Below are 18,898 nucleotides of genomic sequence, written 5' to 3'. Positions count from 1 at the left end.
CTACAAACCAGTGGCTGACGACGTGTTATACGAAGAAATATCCACCAAAATGGGTGATTTTTATAAAAGGTATCTTTATAACTTTGTTAAAGTTATACCACCAAATACAACCGGCATGGCCAGGTGGGTTAAGGCGTTCGACTCGTAATCTGAGGGTCGCGGGTTCGAATCTCCGTCACATCAAACATGCTCGCTCTTTCAGCCGTGGGGTCGTTATAATGTTACGGTTAATCCCATTATTCGTTGGCAAAAGAGTAACCCAAGATTTGGCGGTGGGTGGTGATGACTAGCTGCCTTCTCTCTGGCCTTACACTGTTAAATTAAGGACGGCTAGCGCAGATAACTAGCGTGTAGCTTTGCACAAAATTCAAAACAAACCAAACCATCAAATATCGCCGCAGTATGGTAATTTTAATTTTGGATTGAATTTTGGCTACGTGTTTATAACACTAAAGAACATACAAAATGTATGGTAAACCTGATCTTTTTCTATGGCTGCTCTTTTACACCTAACTTTTCACATTTAAAATTAACTTCTGGTTAATACATCATGAAACCAATTAAGAAAGTAATTCAAAAGTATGAAGTTGCGCCTACTCACTAAAATTAGTAAGAGAAGAAAAGATATAATTTCATAAACTCTAATGAGAAATAAAAACAAATATTTTAAGGGAGAACACGGTTAATTTTATAAATCGTTTCCTTGTTACTAAGCAAGAACAAAATGTTACTATATCGCCGGTATCGAAACCCAAATTTTAGCAATTTAAGCTGTGAAACTTACTTCTAAGCCACCGAAGGGCAATGCCAAATTAGAAATCCAAAATGCAAATTTGTATTCTATATACATATATATATGTGTATGGTAAAATGGAAAATATATATATTAATACATGAAACTTTCGTTACTTGGTAAAACTCCATAATTACGAATTGAAGAGGGGGAGCAAATGTACATTTCACAAATATATTTATTGTTCCATTTATTGTTGTTTATTTTGAATTTCGCACAAAGCTACACGAGGGCTATGTACCAGTGAAAGGCCAGAGGGAATGCTGCTAGTCACCACCGCCAACTCTTGGGCTACTCTTTTACCAACGAATAGTTGGATTGACCGTAACTTTATAACGCCCTCACGGCTGAAAGGGCGAGCATATTTGGTGTGACGCAGATTCGAACCCGTGACCCTCAGATTTCGAGTCGAGCACTCTAATGTCTTGGCCATACTAGAGAGTTATATCACTTAATACTATCAATAAATAACCAATTAACACGTTGATTGAAATCTTCTCAAACATAAATTTAATTATTTTTTTAAATACAAAATACCAAGCATTCAATTTCTAACTCTGTTATACGACTGAGAATAAATAGCAATAGTTACTTACGTGGAGTTTGATCGGGAATCGTTGATATTTTGCATTACAAACATTCTTAAAATACAAGTTCAAAGTACCCACTAAAATACAAGGCTAGTTTAGCCTTGTTCTTAACTTCAAACATAGAAATGATCTAAAGGATGGGAATTAGGAAATATATGGATGCAAATGACCATCACTTTATTGGGTTTAATGTTTTGTTGCATATGGAAATTAGTTGTAACGATATTTTGGTTACAAACTTCTAAAAAGCTAATTGTGAATGGATGTGAGAAGAATTCTTTGTACACGACTGTTTTGAATTAATCAGCTAAGTTATATAAAGACACTGATCAGATGTGGAAAAACTGTACAGATAAATTTTTAAGTGTTCAAAGTAAACATAAAAAAGGGATAGCTGTAAGTAAAAACTGGGTTGGCTCACAAATAGATTAAAAATAAAAAAAAAAGAATCATAAATTTAAATATTTAAATTGAATGGTATGGCAGGAGATTTAGAAGATCAGAAAGCTGGCGTAACAGAAGATTTAGAAGATTAGAAAAGCTAGTGTAACAGGAGATTTAGAAGATTAGAAAGCAGGTGTAACAGGAGATTTAGATGATTAGAAAGCTGGTGTAACAGGAGATTTAGAAGATTAGAAAAGCTGGTGTAACAGGAGATTTAGAAGATTAGAAAAGCTGGTGTAACAGGAGATTTAAAAGATTAGAAAAGCTGGTGTAACAGGAGATTTAAAAGATTAGAAAAGCTAGTGTAACAGGAGATTTAGAAGATTAGAAAAGCTAGTGTAACAGGAGATTTAGAAGATTAGAAAAGCTAGTGTAACAGGAGATTTAGAAGATTAGAAAGCTGGTGTAACAGGAGATTTAGAAGATTAGAAAGCTGGTGTAACAGGAGATTTAAAAGATTAGAAAAGCTGATGTACCAGGAGATTTAAAAGATTAGAAAAGCTGGTGTAACAGGAGATTTAGAAGATTAGAAAAGCTGGTGTACCAGGAGATTTAAAAGCTTAGAAAAGCTGGTGTAACAGGAGATTTAGAAGACTAGAAAAGCTGGTGTACCAGGAGACTTAGAAGATTAGAAAAGCTGGTGTAACAGGAGATTTAGAAGATTAGAAAAGCTGGTGTACCAGGAGATTTAGAAGATTAGAAAAGCTGGTGTACCCGGAGATTTAGAAGATCAGAAAAGCTGGTGTACCAGGAGATTTAGAAGATTAGAAAAGCTGGTGTACCAGGAGATTTAGTTAAAGACTGGTGTAGAAAAAAGCTGGTGTACCAGGAGATTTAGAAGATTAGAAAGCTGGTGTAACAGGAGATTTAGAAGATTAGAAAGCTGGTGTAACAGGAGATTTAAAAGATTAGAAAAGCTGGTGTAACAGGAGATTTAAAAGATTAGAAAAGCTGGTGTAACAGGAGATTTAGAAGATTAGAAAAGCTGGTGTAACAGGAGATTTAGAAGATTACAAAGCTGGTGTAACAGGAGATTTAAAAGATTAGAAAAGCTGGTGTACCAGGAGATTTAAAAGATTAAAAAGCTGGTGTAACAGGAGATTTAGAAGATTAGAAAAGCTGGTGTACCAGGAGATTTAAAAGATTAGAAAGAAAAGATTTAAAAGACTGTAAGCTGGTGCACCTGGTGAGAAAAGCTGGTGTACCAGGAGATTTAAAAGATTAGAAAAGCTGGTGTACCAGGAGATTTAGAAGATTAGAAAAGCTGGTGTACCAGGAGACTTAGAAGATTAGAAAAGCTGGTGTAACAGGAGATTTAGAAGATTAGAAAAGCTGGTGTACCAGGAGATTTACAAGATTAGAAAAGCTGGTGTACCCGGAGATTTAAAAGATTAGAAAAGCTGGTGTACCAGGAGATTTAGAAGATTAGAATAGCTGGTGTAACAGGAGATTTAGAAGACTAGAAAAACTGGTGTACCAGGAGATTTAAAAGATTAGAAAAGCTGGTGTACCAGGAGATTTAGAAGATTAGAAAAGCTGGTGTAACAGGAGATTTAGAAGATTAGAAAAGCTGGAGTAACAGGAGATTTAGCTTTCAGTTCCTATAATAACATTGACTGTAGAGCAACAAAGGATGAAACTTTCAGTTCTTATAATAACATTGACTGTAGAGTAAAAAAGGATGAAACTTTCAGTTCTTATAATAACACTGACTGTAGAGTAACAAAGGATGAAACTTTCAGTTCTTATAATAACATTGACTGTAGAGTAACAAAGGATAAAACTATCAGTTCCTATAATAACATTGACTGTAGAGTCACAAAGGATGAAACTATAGTTCCTATAATAACATTGACTGTAGAGTCACAAAGAAACGAAACTATCAGTTCTAATAATAACACTGACTGTAGAGTAACAAAGGATGAAACTTTCAGTTCTTATAATAACATTGACTGTAGAGTAACAAAGGATAAAACTATCAGTTCCTATAATAACATTGACTGCAGAGTCACAAAGGATGAAACTATAGTTCCTATAATAACATTGACTGTAGAGTCACAAAGAAACGAAACTATCAGTTCTAATAATAACACTGACTGTAGAGTAACAAAGGATGAAACTTTCAGTTCTTATAATAACATTGACTGTAGAATAATAAAGGATGAAACTTTCAATTCCTATAATAACACTGACTGTAGAGTAACAAAGGATGAAACTTTCAGTTCTTATAATAACATTGACTGTAGAGTAATAAAGGATGAAACTTTCAGTTCTTATAATAACACTGACTGTAGAGTAACAAAGTATGAAACTTTCAGTTCTTATAATAACATTGACTGTAGAGTAATAAAGGAAGAAACTTTCAGTTCTTATAATAACACTGACTGTAGAGTATCAAAGGATGAAACTTTCAGTTCCTATAATAACACTGACTGTAGAGTGACAAAGGATGAAACTTTCAGTTCTTATAATAACATTGACTGTAGAGTAATAAAGGAAGAAACTTTCAGTTCTTATAATAACACTGACTGTAGAGTAACAAAGGATGAAACTTTCAGTTCTTATAATAACATTGACTGTAGAGTAACAAAGGATGAAACTTTCAATTCTTATAATAACACTGACTGTAGAGTAACAAAGGATGAAACTTTCAGTTCCTATAATAACATTGACTGTAGAGTAACAAAGGATGAAACTTTCAGTTCTTATAATAACATTGACTGTAGAGTAACAAAGGATGAAACTTTCAGTTCTTATAATAACATTGACTGTAGAGTAACAAAGGATAAAACTATCAGTTCCTATAATAACACTGACTGTAGAGTAACAAAGGATGAAACTTTCAGTTCTTATAATAACATTGACTGTAGAGTAACAAAGGATGAAACTTTCAGTTCTTATAATAACATTGACTGTAGAGTAACAAAGGATGAAACTTTCAGTTCTTATAATAACATTGACTGTAGAGTAATAAAGGAACGAAACTATCAGTTCTTATAATAACACTGACTGTTGAGTAACAAAGGATGAAACTTTCAGTTCTTATAATAACACTGACTGTAGAGTAACAAAGGATGAAACTTTCAGTTCTTATAATAACATTGACTGTAGAGTAACAAAGGATAAAACTATCAGTTCCTATAATAACATTGACTGTAGAGTCACAAAGGATGAAACTATAGTTCCTATAATAACATTGACTGTAGAGTCACAAAGAAACGAAACTATCAGTTCTAATAATAACACTGACTGTAGAGTAACAAAGGATGAAACTTTCAGTTCTTATAATAACATTGACTGTAGAGCAACAAAGGATGAAACTTTCAGTTCTTATAATAACACTGACTGTAGAGTAACAAAGGATGAAACTATAGTTCCTATAATAACATTGACTGTAGAGTCACAAAGAAACGAAACTATCAGTTCTAATAATAACACTGACTGTAGAGTAACAAAGGATGAAACTTTCAGTTCTTATAATAACACTGACTGTAGAGTAACAAAGGATGAAACTTTCAGTTCTTATAATAACATTGACTGTAGAGTAACAAAGGATAAAACTATCAGTTCCTATAATAACATTGACTGTAGAGTCACAAAGGATGAAACTATAGTTCCTATAATAACATTGACTGTAGAGTCACAAAGAAAACAGTTCTTATAATAACACTGACTGTAGAGTAACAAAGGATGAAACTTTCAGTTCTTATAATAACACTGACTGTAGAGTAACAAAGGATGAAACTTTCAGTTCTTATAATAACATTGACTGTAGAGTAACAAAGGATGAAACTTTCAGTTCTTATAATAACACTGACTGTAGAGTAACAAAGGATGAAACTTTCAGTTCTTATAATAACACTGACTGTAGAGTAACAAAGGATGAAACTTTCAGTTCTTATAATAACATTGACTGTAGAGTAACAAAGGATGAAACTTTCAGTTCTTATAATAACATTGACTGTAGAGTAACAAAGGATGAAACTTTCAGTTCTTATAATAACATTGACTGTAGAGTAATAAAGGATGAAACTTTCAGTTCTTATAATAACACTGACTGTAGAGTAACAAAGGATGAAACTTTCAGTTCTTATAATAACACTGACTGTAGAGTAACAAAGGATGAAACTTTCAGTTCTTATAATAACACTGACTGTAGAGTAACAAAGGATGAAACTTTCAGTTCTTATAATAACACTGACTGTAGAGTAACAAAGGATGAAACTTTCAGTTCTTATAATTACACTGACTGTAGAGTAACAAAGGATGAAACTTTCAGTTCTTATAATAACATTGACTGTAGAGTAACAAAGAATGAAACTATCAGTTCCTATAATACCATCAACAGTGGACTATCAAAAGACAAAAATATCAGTTTTATAATAACAATAACTTTGTACAAGTAAAGGATAAAACCAACAGTTCTTGTAATGACATTAAACTACAAAAAAAAACTAATAGTTCTTATAATGACATCAGTTCTCAACTACAAAGAATGAAACTATCAGTTTTGTAAAAGGTTCAACCCTGAAACTATAGAATGAAACTATTTTAAAAACATTAACATGTAGTAATTAAGTGACAAATTTCCAATTTAGCTAGTATGTAAAATCGACTGGGATATCTTCCAATACTTTCTACACCCACAGTTTAAGGTTATCACTACAACTAAACCATCACATTCGCAAACGTATCTGGAACATTTCAAGCATGATTCATTGGTTTACTTTACATGTACAAGACAGCTCACATACTCTCGGGTCCAGTCATGGATCTGTTCCCCAGCAACCTAAACCTCGAAAATAATACCAAACATCTTTTTATCTAATCAAAACAACCCATATCTTTCTAAAATGACTCATTTTTTATCCACATTAAGATTCTTGGCTGACTCATGTGACAAGTGTTAAAAATACTAATAATTTTAAAATAATGATGGAAATGGAAGCTACATGTTAAACAAAGTGTCACAGAATATCACACCTGCACCTTGTGGGCATAGAAACATACAGTGAGTACCAAAAACCAACAACATTTACACTCATAAATGTAATTTGGAGTTGGTATAAAAAAGAAGTCTTTTTTAAAGCTCACTTGACTACCTCAACAACATCTGAAGGTAATCCATTCCATAGGAAAACCATCCTACTTGAAAAATAGAATTGTCTTATCTGAAGATGGTTTCTACCTTGCCTAAATCTATATTTTTGTCCCTTAGTTCTATAATTCTCACTGTTAAGTATGGACAATGTTGATGCATCGACATTATCATTCTTAAACACTACAATCAGATCCCCTCTAACTCTTCTTTTTTTTAGAGTAAACAATTTTAAGGACCTGAATCTCTCTTTGTATGACAACCCTTCCATCCCAGATATCATTTTAGTAACTCTTCTCTGAATCCTTTCCAACAATTCAATGAATTTCCTAAAGTAAGAAGCCCAAGAATGAACACAATACTCCAAATATGGCCTAACTAGGCCAATAAAATGATAACCTGTTTAGACTTGTATTCATTATTTATGTAGCTACAATCTAAAATCCTATTTGTCCTACCACTAGCAACAGCACACTGTTTGGATGGCTTAAGAAAATGATCAACTTTTACACCAAGATCCTTTTCTTTTATGGTGCTGATAAGATTATTCCAATCCATAATATACTTATAATTCAAATGATGATAACCCACTACCTTGCATTTATCATAATTAAAATCATCTTCCATTCATTTGCCCATCCCAATGAATGATATAAATCCTTTTGTAAATCAGCAACACCCAAGACACTAATATCATCAGCAAATTTACATAATTTATTAACAATTCCTTGATCTATGGCATTAATATAAATCAGAAAAAGCAATGTTCCTAAGAAATATATATATGTAAAAATGGCTCATTTGGGTTGAGAAAATATTTTACATAGAAGAACAAACAATGTTTTGACCTTCTTCAATCATTGTCAGAAGAAATATTTTCTCGTCGAAGAAGGTCAAAACATTGTTCGTTCTTCTATGTAAAATACTTTCTCAACCCAAACAAGCCAATTTTACATACATATTTTTCTCTACAAGTGGATTTTCTCGACATCACTAATGTTCCTAAGACTGAGCCCTGATGAACACCATCGAAACATTAATCCAGTTCAACTGAACTCCATTTTTAACAACCCTCTGCTTTCTTCCATCAAGCCACTCTTCTGTCAAATTTGTTAGCTTATTCGAAACACTTATAGAAATAAGTTTCTTTTCATGCCTTCTTGTTAAATACTTTCTGAAAATCCAGATACACCTCATCTACATATGCAGTAACATTTTCAAAGCATGTCACAAAATTTATAAGGCATGATTTTCCCTTAATGAAACCATGTTCACCATCTAACAAAATTCTGAACAATGTTAACTGATTTCACAAAGTATCTTTTATCAAACTTTCCAAAGTTTTTCTATGACTGATTAAAACTAATAGGCCTATAATTAATGGAATAGCTTCTATTATGTCTCTTAATGATAGAAGTGACAACAGCTAGTTTCCAATATGTTGGTACTTGTCTGCTATTCACAACATCATGGCAAGTGACTCACATATCCAGTCTTTGACTTCCTTTAAAATCCTTGGGAAAATGTTATCTGGTCTAGGAGCCTTATCATTCTTTAAACTTCCCAACTGTATTTTAACAAACTCAGACTTTATGCAATTGTCTTGTTCAATTTTGTTTCCTTCTATCAATTGCTACAGATGAAGATTACAGCTTAAGTCTTCATAAGTAAAAACAGAAGAAAAAGTATAATTTAACAACCTAACTACTTCATAATAACCAGATACAAACCATCTTTTATCATTCCTCAAGGGTCCTATTCCCACCCTGACACTGTTTACCGAAAACGTATTTTTTTAAAAATCCTTACTGTTAATATTTATGCTTCAGCCAAATTGTTTATACATTCTTTTCGATGTTCTAATTTCCTGTTTGATGAACTTTCTTGATCTTTTATAATATTCTATAATACCAATCAATTTAACTTTCTTAAATTTATGAGATTTTAAAATGTTATCACTTATACAGTTTGTGAACCAACATGGTTTTTCTATTTACAGCTACCATTTTATTTCTGTGAGAAATGCATCTGTTTTTAATACTGGAATTTTTTCTTTAAACATTTTCCACATTTGCTTAGTGACTCCAAATTATTTAGCTGCTCACTTCACAACAGATAATTCTTGTTGCTTCCTTTCAAAAGTTGCTTTCTTTTTTAAATTTAGAATCAAAATATTATTATTCCTGATTTCCATATAGAGCAAAACATCAAGTCTAATACAACAATGAACACTTGTACATAATTGTCCCCAGCTTTCACTCTCTGAACCACTTCTCTATTGCAAGTTAACAATAAATCTGAAATAATATTTCTAGTAGATTCCTTGACCAGTTGGTGAAGAAATCCATCTTGAACAGCTTACAGAAACCTTTCTCCCTCATGGTTTGACTCTAGCATTTTCCAAGTAATATGTCTGAAATTAAAATGACCCGTAATTATGAACTTCATTAACAGGTGAAATCTTAATCTCACTAATTTCATCTGATGGTCTGTAACAAATTCCTGTTAAGAGCTTTTTCCCTTGATATCTACTATAAGAAACACAAATAGATTCAATATCTTTTCTATTATCTTTAATATTCTCAACTTCAACAGGATGTAACCATACTTTACATAGAGGGCCACTTCTCCCCTCTGTTTACTACTCTGTTCTTAGTAAATAACCAATAACCATTTATTTTAAAGACATTTATGGCATCAAAATTATCTACCTTTAACCATGTGTCAGTTATTCCCTTTATGTCAAAATATTCTATTCATACCAGTGCCCTAGTCTTCTGTTTTATCTGTCATACTTCTCAGCATTACAGTAGTAACAATTAAGCCTATTCTTATAACTGTTTTTATACTGATTTCCTATGCTAAACTTTCCTGTACATCTGTTTTGTTACATTTAGCTTATCTTTGCCCTCACCAATATCTAGTCCTAGTTTAAAACTTCCCTTACAATTTAAATAATATCAGCTAACCTGCTCTTCTTTGCACATTAATTTCAGACTAACATTTAACCTAGGGACCTACTCAAAATCTTATCTTCACAATTAATTCTTGGCAGTATCCCTGACAAAATTCACTATATCGTTAGTCCCTACATGAACAACAAAAACTACATCGTTGCTAGTCCACTTTTATCTCTTGTTCTGTCAGTAATATTTTCCACCTGTGCCCCAGGGTAACATAATTTAACTTTTCTCCCAGTTTACCCACAGATTATTCTAACCACATGCTGTGTCAAAGTATCACCTATAGCTATAACCTGTTTAACTTCATAATCCACATTATTCTATATTCTTCCAACTGTTCCTTGTCTATGTAAGTCAAGGGCTGAAGTCTGCTGCTCAGTAGAATAAAACTATAACCTGTTTAACTTCATAATCCACATTATTCTATATTCCTCCAACTGTTCCTTGTCTACATAAGTCAAGGGCTGAAGTCTGCTGCTCAGTAGAATATAACTATAACCTGTTTAACTTCATAATCCACATTATTCTATATTCCTCCAACTGTTCCTTGTCTACGTAAGTCAAGGGCTGAAGTCTGCTGCTCAGTAGAATACGGTCTTTACACGTAACTTCACTATTTTTAACTCCAATACTACACTTTCTAACTAGTTGTCATTGTTAATCTTAGTTGATATAAAACCTTGTATTTAAAATCTTAGCTCCTCTTGAAGTCCTGTTGTCATTTCACACAGTTTATACTACTATTTCACTATTTCCTCAACTTTAGTTAGGATAACCTTCAACTTTCGTCCAATCTGCAAACTTTACATATAAATTGAACACCCTCACTACTAGCTTCTTTAAAAGTGCACAGTAGTTCAATGTTCTTAAATAAAAAACCTATTTATTGCACCTTTCGCACCTAACAAACAGGAAACGCACTAGTCTTAACCACAGTATTATTTGTAGAATTAAAATAAACACTCGATACTATAATTAAATATCAGCAACTTGTTGTTAATGCTGTTGAACCTACGTTTGACAATTAACTAATTGACTATATATATTAAATAAAACAGTGTATTCAATTTGTCTTGCAATCTTGCTGCAAGTTGAATTATAACAAGATGTAAAGAACCATTATGCGTACTTAGCCTAATGTGATTATACTACATGTTACATTTATAAAATTTATTTTTAGAAATTAGGGTTAAATAACAAAGCAAAACAGCAAGATTTAGTTGGACTTGGGATTAAAATATTAAAACCAAATAACATTCAAAAATCCAGAATATTATAAGAACTTAGCTTTCTAACATCTTTTCTTTAAATTTTCAGATGTTTAAGTACTGTAATTCTTTCAATCGTCATAATGACTAGTTACCACTAACATAGTAACTAAATTACTTTCATGGCAAAGTTTTATCCAGTTTCGGTGACACTGAACATTCAAAGAAAGGACGTGAATTCTACCTGTGTTCACATCAATTTTCAAACATTTTATAATTGCTATGGAAAATTAGAAGAAAAATAAAAAACAACAACTGAGCTCCTTAGTTTAAAAAGGAAATTGAATTGTTGGAAATGATTCAAAGGCTGCGATATGAGGACAGGTTAAGACCTTTGGCATTTGAAAAAAAAAACAGAAGAGAGAGTTACAGCGGATGTAACCGAGATGTTTAAAAAATTATTAAGAGAATCAATGTTGTTGATGCGTCATCTTTCTTCAAACTTAATGGTGATAATGGTAAAACTCAGGGTCACAAATATAAATTTTCTTAGGTAAAGAATAATTTTCAACAAGACAGCTTTATTTTTCTAACAAAATGTTTGTCTTCAGGTAAGATAGATGCAGGGGCCTCAAAAGCCAGCCCAGTTTCCGGGGTCAGTAATATCATCGGACTCCTTTTTCATTATATTTATTAACTTTTACCGATTTTTCATGAAATTAATCTACGTGAGAAATTTCTTAATTACTTCATGAAAAAGCAGTAGCCATTTTAACTCATTAATTAGTATGTGTTTATAGTGAACTTTGAAATATCCCACTGCATGGATCCGAGGCTGATGTCTTATTTGCCACCCCCTTGTCGTCAGCTCTGGCTAGATGCAGTAAATTTCGAAAGTTTAAGGGAAAGGTTAATTAGTATTTTAATAATAAATTTTGGCTTTGGGTGTTTTATTTATATTTTAAAGTGTGGTTTGGTAGATAGGCTAGCCTGAGTGGAGCTACAGGTCCCTTCTTGTCCTTAAATTATATGTATATACATACACATGCAGATGACAAATCTATTCTGTTGTGGTAATGTCTTTTATTTTTACTCGACTTCAATTTTTTTTATCGTTCTCTTATACTTCAAATGAATTAGTGAAAACCGCCAATATATGGTTATCCCAAATATTGATTTGTATACACAAGTTTTACAAACTCACAACAGCATTGAGTCTTCTGTTTGGTCTGGAACTGAATATTTTATCAACGGTTTACAATGAGCAAATTAATTCTAACTTGATATAGGTAGACGTCACTTAACGGGGAGCTAGCTAGCTCTTCGCTGATCACACGTGAGTTTTTCACCGATGAAGTTAAACGGTTTGTAATGTTTTAAATCTACAAACGTTCGTGGTAAAACATCTGTAGTTTTCTGATTAATAAGCGTTAATCACAACTGTAACTTCCGAGGTTTATGGTATACCAAATGTAGCAAACCAACAATATACATTGTCTCTTCGAATATGACCTTTGTTAGTTGTTTTGAGTTACTTTTACAAATAACCGATTTTGTTAGGAAAACTTAATGAAAATAAACATTATCTAAATTTTATTCCATAAAAATTCAAGCATTAAAATATTTATGAATCGCTGTGAGCAGATGATCATTGGATCAAACCTTAAGCAGTGTCCCCTATATTTTACATGAAAACTTTGTTTGTTTTTGTTTTTGAATTACACGCAAAGCTACTCGAGGGCTATCTGCGTTAGCCTTCCCTAATTTAGCAGTGTAAGACTAGATGGAAGGCAGCTAGTCATCATTACCCACTGCCAACTCTTGGACTAATCTTTTACCAACAAATAGTGGGATTGACCATCACATTATAACGCCCTCAAGACTGAAAGGGCAAGCATGTTTGGTGTGACGGGGATACGAACCCGCTAACCTCAGATTACGAGTCGAACACCTTAACCCACCTGGCCATGCCGGGCCGTGACATGAAAGCAAGTTTATATGTAAAAATGTAACTCACACTAAATTAAAAATATCATGCTATAATAAACCAAAGTCTTAGTATGGAAAACTGAAACAATAACATATTGATCAACCTGGCTGATTATGCCCTAACGCTCAAGTTCTATAACTTTATTTGAAAGTATCACATTTATGACATAAACGACGGATAAGTTGCCTTGAAAACCCTAGTATTGACTACATTATCCATTTAGAAACCGATTTATGTTGTCTCGTTTGTGCAAAGCGCGCAGTAATAGCACACGTTAATTTTACATATTTATAACGCTAAATTTCGAAGTTCAATTCCCCGTACTGTTGACAGAATGAATAAAGCACATGGTGTAGCTTTGTGCTAAAAACAGTAACAGACATACGTAAGTGTCAGACTTGGTAATGATGCACATATGAATAATATACACGTTAAAATATTTTTGTACCTGTATAGCAATTAAACTACCAACACACTTGAAATATATATATATATGTATATAAAACTAATATAGATTAATTAAACCGAAAGTTTGAACTTCATACAAGTTCAGTTATTATAACGATTTGTTTCTGAATAAATGTAATAAAAATAATTAAATACACCCATAAATCTTTTTTACATCACTCAACGTTTCACTGTTCAATTGATCTTAAATGTTGATTTGCCTTTAGTTAATCTATTTTGTTCCATTGAGTTTTCTGAAATATTCGAATATGTTTGACCTGTATAATTTTTCATTATTATTTTATTTGAGTTATACCTTTGCGTACTGTGTTGTAGTCATGTGACACTTTTATTTTTAACTTTAATTAACTAGGTATTTATCAGTTATGGCCCAGGCTGGTCAAACACCTCTCCTCTTATAGTGACTGTAAACAACTTTTAAGTAACTTCCGATTGCACTGTTGTAAATCGTTGCTAAAAATACTATTTTATCAACGCCGGATGCTTGGGCTACCCTGATTTGGAAGCTAGCTTAGCTATCAAGCAGAACACTTCTGACCGTTAGCCTGAATCGAGTTCGCAGGTTCCAACGAGTTTTTTTGATAGCTGGTTAAGAATTGTTCATCTTTCAATGTCATCATTAGTTATAAGAATTTGCCATTTCAAGCGGAACTCACGATGAAAACTACAACATAGGTAAATTCATTTATGTCATATAGGACTTACGCTATTTCAAAGTCTCATAACGTGATGACTAAAAACCCACAGTGGGTTAATAAGGTTTGAAGACGCTTGAAATTGAATGTGTGGATAATGAAATAAAAAAAAAAAACTATTACAAACTTAACATACTTGCAATAGGTTTCTTCGTTATTCATTCAAGCCTTTATTTTTATACCTCGTTAATTGAGTACCTTTTAAAAATGGAATTGGGAAAATTTTAAATGGTATAAGTGATCAAGATATAAGTATCAAAAATAGAATAAAAACAAATTTAACTTCACAAATTAGCTTTCAGAAGACGTGAAATTTTAAAAAGTGGGTTAACTGTGAAAAACAACTAACAATACAATTACTTAGAATAAAACAGCAATTAGTATAGAGGCGAATAAATTATATTTACTTTTAAAAATGAATACATTAAAATATGTATTTTAAGTAAATGAAAAATAAAATGTATATGACATCACACCAGTTAAAAAAATTAACAAATACATATGGTAGAAATTAAATGTTTTTTTTGTTTTTTTTTTAATTACACAAAATGCGGTATCTACAACGTTTGGGTGTAGTGCTTTGTGTTATTAGAATATTTGAAATCTGTGTGGAAAGGTAAATTTAAGTAACATATGTAAATTATAAATTTTTCTGTACTATTCTATTTTAAGCGTTCAGATATCATTGAAAGAAACCTAGGCAATTAATGCTTCATAAAATTAAGTAAATTAATATATATACATATATAGGCCTAACTACTTTTTACTTTTTATGAAATACTCTTAAGACTTACGTGATTTCATAGATTTGGTAGCCCAGAACTTTCCTCAGCGTTCCACCTATGCCTATTTTATTGTCGTTATAAAGTTTATTAAATGTTTGTTAATAAGGAATTATGTTTTAATTTTAATAATTACAAATTTATAAGTGTTGGGACAGGAATATATAAAATAAAATTTTGAGACACTGAATATTAGAAAACACCAATAGAATAAAAAAGTTGTTAAAGGTTTTCTTTTCACCAGAGGTAAAAATTGAAGAGAATCTAAACCATTGAAGCCTAATGCCTTTTTTCAAATATACAGTAAAACCTGTCTAAGCCAGAAATTGCATAGGACGGAAACCTCTACAAGCCGCAAATATCAATTTTTCCTCATCTTAAATTTTTTCTTATAAAAGGCCCTCTATATGGCGGAACCTGCGTAACGCAGACGGAAAACTTTCACCTATCTCATCTACCAACAAGTAGGATTAGAACCTGAGTAAGGTGGAGAAAATGTTTTTTAATTAAATATTTTCTTGATTAATAATTTATTTAAATATTAATAAATTCTTATTTAATTAATGATTTCTTTAAATATGAATAAAGTTTCAGACATTTTGTTACAGTAAGTATTGGTTTAATATATTCTGTTCTTTTTTTCTGCCGTCATTATTCCGGAGGTCGCTATTCGAAAGAATGACTGACTGTACTTTTGGTTGCATTTACTGATGGGTTGTTGTTTTGAATTAAGCACAAAGCTATATAATGGGCTATCTGTGCTCTGCCCACCACGAGTATCGAAACTCGGTTTTCTGTGCCACTGGGGGCTTTACTGATGGGAAAACTAGAAAAACCATGGGCAATAGGTAAAAGTGAAAATTCGTACTGTTTTAAAAATGTAAGGAAGAATCAACTTCCTGTGGAATGGAAAGCGAATAATAAAGGGTGGATAACAAGTGCTACATTCGAGGAATTTTTGAACAAATTAAACAAAAGAATGGAACAAGAAAATAGGAATATTCTACTTTTCCTAGATAATGCAACTTGTCACCCGAAAGTTCAACTTTCAAATGTTCGTTTAGTCTTTCTACCTCCAGGTACAACATCAGTTCTACAGCCATTAGATAATGGAATTATACACTATATAAAATTGAACTACAGAAAACTGATGCTTCAGCATATCATTGCAAACATGGACGACTGTAAGAAAGCATCTGAAATGACCATGAAAATTGATGTGTTAGATGCAATTGCGTTTTTAAGTCATTCAATGAAATGCATAAAAGATGAATGCGTAATAAAGTGCTTTCAAAACTGTAGATTTATTCTTGATAATGGCGGAGACTGTGGAAAAGTTGTTTGTTATGACGATTTTAGTGAAATCCAAACTCTTGAGAAGATTGCAGGTGATTCTGTGAACGTTGACAATAATATTTTCACAGAAACTGATTTAAAATCTGTAATAGAATCGAAAGATGGTAACACGGTGATGGAAAGAAGGTGATTAAACTGATAAAGATAGTGAGGAAATAGAAATTCCTACTTCATCTCAAGTGTTAATTTATATTAACACTATCAAATTGTATGTAAAAATGAAGGGAGAAAATGAACTTCATGAAAAGGCCTGAGAATCGGCGTTTTCTTTTAATCGCATCAGAAAGCCCATTAATAAAAACGAAATAATTGAAATTGGACACTTTCTTCAAATAAATTTAAGATTTTGTGTACTTGTGTATATTTTGAATGTATATTTTTATTATTCTGATGAATACAGCATAAACAGTATAATAACTTTATTCACAAACATCTTACTTCTCTTGAGTCAAGCAAGTATAACGTTCCGCTCAGAAATTATGCATAATTAAGAAAATGCACGTTCAATATGTCCGAGCTATAAAACCTGTTTAAACCGGAAATTTTACTCTGTCCCATGCGATTCCGCCTTAGACAGGTTTTGCTGTACATTGGTGGTACTCTGTTGTGTACTACAGTTTCGCGTATTTAAGCCTTATCAGCACAGCTTGGATCAACAACCAAAGAAATACTTAGACATCTGATAACGGTGAAGTGTGTATAATATCAATGTGGTTTTCGAGTCGTTTTTGTTTTTCTTTACTTCAGAGATTCTCTTCAGTTTTCATCTCTACTGATAAAGAACATCGATCTTTAACACGTATATAAAATCATTAAGCAGATGGTCCGCTATTATATCAAACAACGAATTCGACGAAACGTCGTAAGATTAACATACTTAAATTCATTTAGGTTACTGTGTGGCGACGTGAAAGGACTTAAAACCTCACATAAATAAAAATTATTTTATTGAAATCTAACCGTGCATGGATACTTATTATTGTTACTAGCTAATAAGCAATGTGTTAATTTTTTATATTGCAGATTGCCATTCCTTTATGGGCACCAGAATCCATCTTGGCCATCCTCAAACCCTATGGAAATGGCACACACCTATATAATAAAGAAAACCTGTTCTTGCCTTGAGGAAGGTAAAGAATGCAGGTGTGGAACAGGAAACCCCCCCAGAAGGAGACTGCAGATCAGAATGGAGCCTTGGGCTAAGTACAAGACAGTTACCATGGTGATACTTCTTATTCTGGGTTTTGTCTGGGCTATAGTGTTTTCTTTTTTACTTCATTTCAAAAAACTGTGACCTCTAATTCAAGATTTTCACTGGCGCCACTCCTGTTTGTTTCCGTTCGAATGTGATTTTGACGTCATCTAGTCGTGGAGTCGTTCACTATGAATAGACTGGCTGACGACAAAATTGTGTTGGTATGGTCTGTAGATAATGTTATTTTTATGTCTCTACAATGGGATATTTATCAGAAGATGTTTCCTTTTCAATTTTTGGCTCGTCAACACTTCAGAAAGGTGCTCGATCTTCCAAATACTCGACAAATGCACGTATTCTATGGATCCGTGTACTTAAAAATATTTAAAAAACAAACTAATTCATTTAACTTCTTGACAAATGTTTTTTTGTGTACCTTGTTATTAATGTTATTGCGATGAAGTACGTGTTTTCATATATTTAAATTGTCTCGAGATACTTAAATACTGTTGGAATATAGAAAAATAAACTTATACTCTAATAAACATTTTTGATAACTCCAAGACTCGTCTGTATCGTTTCTAAATATTTAACGATATCTCATGACAGTCTACAAACTCAAGACTTAAATAATATCAAAATAATTTTAACCCTTTCAGTATCGAAATAAAACTATACAAGTATGCATCAATGTCCTAGAATACATAAAGTATGCCTTATGCACATACTGGATATTTTCCCATGCATGGTTTCTAAGTTTGCATATGAGATATTTGTCTGCCTCAACAGATGTCGTTTTATGTTTCATGCGTCCCGGCAGAACTTACAGAAACACATAATATTAATTCTGAAGTTAAAGTAATGTAAGAACACCTAATAATCAAAGTTTTGTTCTTCTAAAATTAAAAAAAAAAGTTAATTACTCTTGTAACATATTACTGGAGCATTATGTTCGAAACAGTAATTGTCACGTTTGTCAATAGAATCTTCGTTGTAAACAGCGTTTTAAGGTATTTTTATCTTAATTGTGCTCTCATTTTAAAATGGTGTGGTTCAGAGTAATGTTATAACGAAATTGCAAGGGTTAATTTTTTAAGCAGGTTCCACCACACACAAGCATATTTTAATTTATTAACAAGATTTTTAATGCAATATATGGGTCGTCAAATAAATCTATCCTATTGTCACAGTCTTAAGTTATGCAAAATAGAACTATTTAATTGTCTATTCTAAGCCTTACCGATGACAGCAATTCGTTCGGTACAAGATAATCATTTCGATTGGATTTAACAATCTTGTCTCGGAAACAATTGATT

At 32.2% G+C, this 18,898-nt stretch overlaps 1 long non-coding RNA gene across 1 annotated transcript; it reads left to right on the top strand.

The window, feature by feature from the left end:
* The first annotated feature begins 14,060 nt into the window (after positions 1 to 14,060).
* LOC143226700 (uncharacterized) lies at positions 14,061 to 18,145 on the top strand. The gene is made up of 2 exons (XR_013014713.1): positions 14,061 to 14,229; positions 17,411 to 18,145. It is a non-coding gene; the product is annotated as an uncharacterized LOC143226700 (long non-coding RNA).
* Positions 18,146 to 18,898: the final 753 nt, after the last annotated feature.

This window comes from Tachypleus tridentatus, chromosome 9, assembly GCF_004210375.1.
Source record: "Tachypleus tridentatus isolate NWPU-2018 chromosome 9, ASM421037v1, whole genome shotgun sequence".
In the NCBI taxonomy this organism is placed as follows: Eukaryota; Metazoa; Arthropoda; class Merostomata; order Xiphosura; family Limulidae; genus Tachypleus; species Tachypleus tridentatus.
Note: the sequence above shows the minus strand (reverse complement) of the source record. Positions and strands in the feature narration are given on the sequence as shown.